Below are 7734 nucleotides of genomic sequence, written 5' to 3'. Positions count from 1 at the left end.
AAAAAAAAATGTTATGATATGGCCATTATCAATTTTAAAGTATATAGGGACTGTGATTGTGTGTGAAGACATCAAAGAGATTAATGACATATGTTTACATATGTGATTGACTTATGAGTGCCTGTGTGGTTAAATTACCGAGTGTGTAACTAACCCAAAAGAAATATTTGTTACTGCAAGACATCCATTTAAAGAGATCAATAGTTTTAAAACTCCGCATGGCATTTAAAAAAACAATTTGGAGGTCCACTTGGCGCATGAGGTAAACTTTAGATAATCCCAAAGATGGAAGCACAAAACAAGTTCTTAGTAAACTTGAGGCTTGCCTCCATTGATACAGGAAATCATCCCTTTATCATAGCACAACAAATGGAACTCCAAAAAAGCCTCCCATGACAAAATTACATAAGCCTAGTGTTCAATAGAAAATGGAGGGTCAATAATATAAACCAAGAAAGAGTGATTGATAATGAATTTCCTTTTGGAATCAGAGAAGCCACTATAACAAGAAGCATAATTACCTGGTCAAGAGCAGATAATTGCATAAAACGTTCATAATACAGTTCCCAATCTGGCTCAACGTCAACGTTTATTGGTGTTACCATGTAAACTAAATGCAAATCAGATGCAAGCACAAATCCTTCTCTTGCCCTTGAAAGATCATCCAGCACAATCTAGGGAACCAAACATAAGCATTGAATCAATATCAACAACAAATTTTTTCCCAGAAATCAACATTACTTATTGCACAAAGAGTAAATCAACAGTAAGGAAATTAAATAAAAAGGAAAATAATGAAAATAGAAGATGCAAATTTTTACAAGTGATTCTTCTGGGCAAAGAGAACTGCCAAAAGCTGCTCGTCCAAGTGGTGTGGTACTGTATAACTTAGTATCATCATTCCATTCAAGAAATTTTCTGTGGCACAACCACCGAAGAGATTCCTGAGCTGATTTCACCACATCTTGAAATGGCTAGGTGGAATTCAGAAGAGTACACCGAACATATCGATGAATATCATTAGCAGTTTGAACAATCCCACCAGCCACAACTTCTAAAATGGCATGAGTCATTCCATTCATATCTACAGATAGACAAGAATGCAATGGTGGACAGCTTTCATTAAGAAGTACCATCATTCTTTTTATTTCTTCCGGTTTGCATAATAGTACCTGGTAAGGTAAAATCATTAGGGGAAAAAATCAGCATCTTAATATAAAAGCAGTGAATTATGTCCTCACTGAAATACACCAAAAAAGTAAGTCAAATATGATAAAAAAAAATAAAGGTAATAAAACAATAACAAGCATCAATCAATTTGACATTTAAAAAGACAGTCAAAAATAATATAAGCAACCAGCAATCATCCCAGATAACAATAAAAAATAAGAGGTGCCTGGACTAAAATGAAACATAAAACAGGAACTAAAAAATCAGACATACACTTTCCCCTTTTGTATCTATCCCAGTCCGACCAGCCCGACCAACCATCTGTTTGTACCTTGTCCCATCAATAAAATCACGACCAATCCTGGGTTGTCGAAAAATGACCCTCCTAGCTGGTAAATTAACCCCAGCAGCTAAGGTAGATGTAGCAGTTAAGACACGTAAAAGGCCTCTGCGGTAGCAGGTTTCAACAATCTCTCTCTCCTCAACCTACAGAAAAGATAAATAAACATCCAAACCTTTAAAAGTAAGGAAATCCCACAACTATCAATGACCAAGGAATCCCCATTAAAAATTATTTTAAGACAATCAAAAGACAAAGAAATCAAGTATATACCATGAAAAATAATGAAAGATACAGCCCCAACAAAATAAATAAATACCGTGAGGCGAGCGTGGTGATAGGCAACACCAGAAGGGAGAGTTTCTTCCAATGTAGGATCCAGTCCTGCTGGACTCCTTCGCAAGGCATCAATAGCTGAAGCAATATCCAAGAACTCACTTTCATCATTACGAACATTAATAGAAAATCTTTTGAGGAACTTTGAAACATGCCTTGCAGTTGATTCACATCCCTTAGAAAAAAAACCTAAAAAAAAAAAAAAAGAGCTAAAACTTGCAATGAGCGCATAAATTTGGGGTAGATATGGATATAAATAGAACTGCCAATTATACAAATTCATAACACAAGCAATTCAAAAGTCACATGTATATATGATTTAGAAACAAATTGTGATTACACTAGAAAGAAAAATAATATATTTTCTCAAATATCAAACCATATACATTAGAAAATATCAAGTGTGTGTTAATGAATAAAATCTAGAAGCTAGAAGCCTTAAAATGCTCAGTGGCCTAGAACACTACCAATTGTTCCAAAAGTTTAAGCTACTAAGAAATATTGAATTTAATTATTTAATCATTATTCTAACACTCACCCCACATGTGGGCCAAGATGCCCTCTCAATAAGTTGGGGAATTGCCTAGGTGTTCTTGTGGTAGGCTTAGGGTTAGGAGGATTTAGAAATTCATGATTTAAAACCTTTAGAAAGAAGGGTTAGGGTTCAAGAATGAATAGAGTTTTTTAGGGAAGAGAAAATTTTAGGGTTGCAAAGAGGTAAGAAGAAACAGAAATAGAATCTGCCTACAGTTTGTGAACAATACACGTGAATAATACCCATGAATAGTGACAGAATATCAAAGAGAAGGGAAATATATGAGAGAAAAGAAGGGGGAAAAAATTAAGGACAATATGCCTCAATACTCAAAACACTCAATATTTTATTAACCAACATCAATTCATCCTTATTTGAGTACAATAATACATTTATTCAAACCTAAATCTTAACTTTTCCTAATAGAACTAGGACTCCTTTGATTAGTAAACCAAAGCCCACACATAAAATACTCATAAACTAAATAAGACTTACTTATTAATAGATACAACACAAGTCCCACAACTATGGCTCATAACCAACAATTGTAGAGTTACTAAAATACACTTGGCTATTTAATAACCAAATAAAACCAATTTAACTACCATGAACACTTATTCTTGGGCTTTGCATTAAATTTAGGCTTCTATAGAGGATATTGTTTCTAACCACGCTACAGTTGTGCTATCATAAGCAGGGCCCAACAAATGGGACTCTTAACTTTTTGAATGAAAGGTAGAGCACATACAAGGTTCAAACTCAGAACCACTTGCATCAATAACAAGATTAACTACCAACTTATCCCAAAAGCTTAAGATATTAAGAAAATTTAATCATTTAACCATTATTCTAACAAGCCTAACCAAGAATATAGCAACCAGAGCATCACAAATATTATTTGTCTTCTTCATATCTAACTACAGTAGATCATACAAAAAGTTAATTCCTATTGGTTTAATCGCAGGGGTTTGAAATACTAGAGGATTAAAAAAAAAAGTATTAACTACAAATAATAATAAAAAGTAAAGAATTAAGAGAGGATAGTATAACTGAAAACTTAAGATGAATTCTAAATCCATAGGAAACTACCTTGTAGATGCACAATATACTAAGTTTCTTCTCTGTAAGACGCCATCCACCTGAAGGCAGTCAACCTGAAGAATAATATAAAAAAAAAATTAAAAAAAGAAAAAAGAAAAAAAAGTATGTGTATCATGCTTCAAACCTAGGAAGCAAAGGATAGAGATACCTCATATTGATATGATATGATATAGATACACATCCAGTCATCATTGAAAAGTAGGCTACCAGACAAATCAGGGATACTACCAATAATAAATATAAGTTCCATTTTTTGTTCCATTCTAAATCAAACATAGATGCAACTCGGTAATTTAACCACACAGGCACTCATAAGTCAATCACATATGTAAACATATGTCATTAATCTCTTTGATGTCTTCACACACAATCATAGTCCCTATATACTTTAAAATTGATAATGGCCATATCATAACATTTTTTTTATACGTAATAAAAATATATTATAAAAATAAGAAAAGTATCACTTGAGTATACAGGGAGTATACATCAAGGACAAAGTACAACAGTCCAAAAACCCATGAACTGAAAATAAATCATGAACTGAAGTGAAAGAATGACGGCCTAACACTACAACCCAATCCAGAAGAGTCTTGAAAAATAAAATTTTGAGATCTGACACTGTTTTCTCCAAGTCCTCAAAATGGCCATATCATAACATTGAAGGTGTATGTAACAAGTGTCAAAAATATCCAAGAAGCATCGTCCAAATTTTACATTTTAAATTTGGTAATTGCATATGCCTATCAAATAATCACACACATTGATGTGTATCAAAGAAGTGATTGTCCCCACTACTCATAAGGATGCAGGTCCCATATAGAAGTATCCATGCCACATAGCTTTAAACTTACAACATCTTAAAAATTAAAGCACATGAACATGATTGCAAGGGCGGTAATAATATATAATGTGATTACAAGCATGGTAATAAAATACCAAGGTCTAGAACCCCAACCACATCTCCTCACATGCCATAATCCAATCAACCACCACAGCAAACCAAGAGTTTATAGTTACCCGCCAAGGATACAATTTCGAAATTCCTTTCTTTCTATATATGCCGCATACTTCAGATGGAAACCAACGATTTAGATCTAAACGATCTTCAAGTGGCACAAAACTTGAAGGAGTACTTGCTCCATCCGATTCATGGTCAAGATTTAAATTTTTGACTTCATTAACTAGTGAATTAGATGTCATGCGATTTGAATCCTTGATTTCAATAACAGGTGGCTTAGATGTCATGCAATCATTATTTGGACACAATAAATCCACCTTCCTTTTAGTTAAAGCAACTACAGATGTCATCTCCTTTTCCTCATGCATCTCTTCATCTGTCTGAACTTTGTCACATCGAATTGATGTATTTCCAGTTTCTAGCCCTTTATGACCTACAGAACCACATTCAGATTGCTCACCACCTCTGTGAGAAGCACATTCTGAACCATCTACACGACAGTGCGGGGTACTTTCATCCAGGTTTTTGTCCTCAAATGAAAAGTCAAGATGCTTAACAGGAAGTGGGGATACTTCTTTATCCAGATCTTTTGTATGCTTCCCCAATGACCCCAAAGAAGTAATTAATTCTGTATGCCATACTCTGTTCTCACCCCTGTCCGATGTTTCCTTTGACTTGTCATGACAGATTCCATTTCTCAAACTGCACGAGTTCACAGTTTTACATTGGCTTTTTGAAATATTAGTTTCTTCAGCAGCCTAAGCAGAAATGTCAACTGTTGGATCACAAACCATCAGCAAGTTGAATTGTTTCATTCCAAAAAGCTTCTCCTGATGAAAATACAGAGCTTCCACGCATTGACCTGGGAGTTTCATGAGCACATGCTTTAACCATCAACGAACCCAGTGTGCAGAATTCTTTCATTTTTACAGATGACTCAGGAGTGTTACTGCATTTTTTCAAGAAGGCTTGAAGCTCAATGGGACCATTACCATCAGCAACCTACCCATGAAAAACAATAGTGAGAATAAATAATAGATTACTGAATCAGCAAAACCAGACTATAAGATTCATAACTGAGTAGTTTCAACTTCACCTTACCTCTCTAGAAGAGCCAAAAATAGATCCCATGGTTTTATCAACAAGAAGAGACTGCATATCCTCAGGAATTTTCTTATCGGAACAAGTGATTTCACCTTCTAAAAGTGACTGATTATTGTTACAATGCCTCTTCTTGGATTTCTTATACTTCTCGTCCAGCCACGATGGACTACAATGTCTCTTATGGTCATTCACTTCTAGCTCTGACCCTGACTTTACATTTGATTGAAACTCACTGCATATAATAAAGCATCAGAATAAATAACAGAAAGTAAAGGAACAGCACAGCAACTTCATCCCAAACGCCACTACTGGAAAGAATGCTTCAAAAAAAGTAACAACAAAGATACATATAAAAAATTGTGCCTGAAAGTTATTGTACAGTACCTACAATACAAAGACAAAAAGTCAGCAGCAAACTTTTTGAGCTCTGGATTCTCAACAGCTTGTGCAGAAGTTGAGCAACCCTCTGCAAGACAACATCGTCCACCACAGGTACTTCTCGAAATGCTTCCTTATTAGCCACTTCAACTGCTTCCGAGTGCAATTGTACCTGTAAAGAGGGCCGCACTTGTTCATCCTTGGAAGAATTATTAATCTCCAACGCCAAATTTCTTTTAACCGCGTCTTGCCTAGACAACGAATCACGAGCTATATAGGACGCTTTTGCATTGTTGTTGTCATCCTCTGAAGTCACCAAGTAATTGTCCAGAATACCTTTGGCACTCGGAGACCCTTCTACGGTACCTTTCAGATCTTTTTCACTTCTACCAAACTTCAAACCAGGTGATACAGGTTTCCGTTTCTTCGAAGCAAAGAACTGTAAAAACCCAAATGAGTGGTCACTGAGAATGCAATAATTTTAGAGCAAACCCAAATGAGTGGTCACTGAGAAACTGGGAGAACTAAAATAAACCCCGTTTGGCTACCAAGAAAGTGTGGAAAACAAAAAAGAAAAGCATCCAACGTTAAATTGCAACTGAATTCCATGTAAATAGTATTTTCTTGCTCAGCAACCAGACAATTTGTCACGGCATTTTCAAATTTATCAAAATTCTTAGCGCAGTGTTTTAATTCAAGAGCGAACCTAGTGCTCGATCTGTAATCTTCGTTAGCAAAAGAAATTTGAGTGATATAAAGTGAAAGGATGTGGATAAAGATGACCGTTGAGAGTTTTAGGGTTTGAGAGATAGCAATATTGGATTAGAAAGTGGACGGACCTGATCGATGCGCGCCCGTGGCGAACCAGACGCCATGGTCGAAGACAGTGTTCTCAGAGGGGTCCGCAAAACCCTAGTTATTTCTTTGCCATCGCCGGGACGATTTTGAATGTTCACGCGCAAGCGCCAAAGTCTAGAAGATAATATGCATATCTACAGGTAAAAGCGTTTTGATTCAAAACATTTGACAAATTTGCAATTGTGCCCTTTTCCTTTTCTACATTTTCTTCTTTTACTCGAACTGTTGGCTTTTTTTGGGTTTTCCCATCTATTATAGCTAATCATGGAAATAATATGGGTACGAGTACAACTTTTCGGTTTCCCATTTGAAAGTAATGTTATTTCAAATTACAACCAATCATGTTGGCTTTTGTGATAATTGATATGTTCTTAACATTACTCTTAAAATATACTTTATATATTTCCTTACTTTATGAGTAAAGGTGTTCAAAAATTTGCAAATCTGACTTTGATCAACATAATTAATCACAAACAATTTCACTGAAATACTCAATCATAACTGTCAATAATTTTGTAATTCAATCAACCCCTCCTGGTATTTTTTATTGAGATATCTATAATTCAAATCCTCCGTCCAAATCGCAACTATTGAAGTATCAATATATATACATACACAGTTATCAAAAAAAATATATATATATATATATATACATACACACACAATCATAATTGGGTTTTGTAACCTAAAACCTAACTTGTTTTTATTAGCTTTTGGACCTTTCAACCCTCAAATTGGAGAATCCCACCTACCTAGTGGTTTGATGAATCATTGACCTTTGTTTTGCCATCCTCACCTCTCACCAGCATCATCCATCCTTCACACTTGTCGCACATCAAGTATGAGTCGCACCTAATCTCGATCTAAAATATGAGTCGCACATAATCTCAATCTTTATTCGATATGGCAAATATGATCCGCGTTGATGCCACTAGTTAATTGATCTACCTC

General features: G+C 35.2%; 1 pseudogene; it reads right to left on the bottom strand.

Annotated features, from left to right (window-relative positions):
- Window positions 1-27: 27 nt before the first annotated feature.
- Window positions 28-6947, bottom strand: LOC112039220 (helicase and polymerase-containing protein TEBICHI-like; annotated as a pseudogene).
- Window positions 6948-7734: the final 787 nt, after the last annotated feature.

The sequence above is a fragment of the Quercus suber genome, unplaced genomic scaffold (genome assembly GCF_002906115.3).
Source record: "Quercus suber isolate HL8 unplaced genomic scaffold, Cork oak 2.0 scaffold_62, whole genome shotgun sequence".
NCBI lineage: Eukaryota > Viridiplantae > Streptophyta > Magnoliopsida > Fagales > Fagaceae > Quercus > Quercus suber.
Note: the sequence above shows the minus strand (reverse complement) of the source record. Positions and strands in the feature narration are given on the sequence as shown.